Raw genomic sequence first — 1380 nt, 5'->3', positions numbered from 1 at the left:
AAATGTCCTTTATTCGTGCGGGATTTGGCTGCTATTTCTAACTACGAAAGAGATATGTCTATGAGTTGTTCGGGATTTGACTGCTATTTCTAGCTACGGAGGCCACCTTCTTCCCTCTCCGTCGTTTGTTGTTTGTGTTTTAGTTTGAGAAAGATTCTCAAATATTTTCCAACAACTGAAATGTTTGGAAACCAATTCTTTATTTTAATTTATCGATTCTTTCTCAATATTACTATCGATCTGTGCCCCAACCAACTTGGAATTTGTTTCCTCCTATCTTTCTGAAAAATTAAATTATCTGAAAGAACCTTTTTTTAGATTGTTTAGAGAAGGATTCGGTTGGAATTTGTTGGGAAAAGAAAAATACAACTGAATGAAGGGTTGTGGATAATTTATACACCACAGACTTTTATTTTCTCAAATTTGTAGATTTAAAGGCGGTGCTCCAGCATGGCCGCAGTCAAATGAGTGAAACGAGTAAAAGAGTAAATTAAAATTAGGCTGAAACAATAAAGGCGGAGGATCGGAATGGCTTGCACTGAGTGGGTGATGCAAATCGCCCCCAGGGCTTATTCTTTGTAAGCCTAGTACTTATTCTATCGGTCTCTTTAGCTGAACTACTAAGTTATGGTGAACTAAATACAGCAACACTGATTGTCATGGGGGACACACACACACACACGTGAGTATGTGTACGACGGGCATCTCTCAGTTTCTGTCTACCGAATCCACTTTTAAAGCTTTGGTCGACTTAAGACTATGATAAGAAATACTTGCCCAAGGTGTCATGCAGTCGGACTGAACCTGGAACCATGTGGTTGGAAAAGACAACTGTGCCTCGTGGTGGTTCATTTGCACCATACCTTCATGAACATCCAGAGTGAAACAAAGAAATCGAAGATAACCATCCATGCCTTTCGTGCATCGATTACTGTTACGTTTTCCCGCAAATGTGATTTTTTTGTCCATCTTATATCAAATACATTTACAGTTTCCATGTAAATATATTAAATATATGTATTTATATGTATTAGAATGCACCAGTGGTGATCTTTCGGTTGTTGTTGGCACTTCCGTCGCTTACGACGATGAGGGTTCCAGTTGATCCGATCAACGGAACAGCTTGCTCGTGAAATTAACGTGCAAGTGGCTGAGTACTCCACAGACACGTGTACCCTTAACGTAGTTTTCGGGGATATTCAGCGTGACACAGTGTGACAAGGCTGACCCTTTGAAATACAGGCACAACAGAAACAGGAAGAAAGAGTGAGAGAGAAGGTTGTGGTGAAAGAGTACAGCAGGGTTCGCCACCATCCCCTGCCGGAGCCTCGTGGAGCTTTAGGTGTTTTCACTCAATAAACACTCACAACGCCCGATCTG

The 1380-nt window shown here is 40.9% G+C and overlaps 1 protein-coding gene across 1 annotated transcript in view; it reads left to right on the top strand.

The window, feature by feature from the left end:
• Nucleotides 1-1380, top strand: part of LOC106881464 (zinc finger protein 271) — a 6436-nt gene that overhangs the window by 1247 nt on the left and 3809 nt on the right. The window lies entirely within an intron of this gene.

This window comes from Octopus bimaculoides, unplaced genomic scaffold (genome assembly GCF_001194135.2).
Source record: "Octopus bimaculoides isolate UCB-OBI-ISO-001 unplaced genomic scaffold, ASM119413v2 Scaffold_158983, whole genome shotgun sequence".
NCBI lineage: Eukaryota > Metazoa > Mollusca > Cephalopoda > Octopoda > Octopodidae > Octopus > Octopus bimaculoides.
This window is presented reverse-complemented; position numbering and strand designations above follow the sequence as displayed.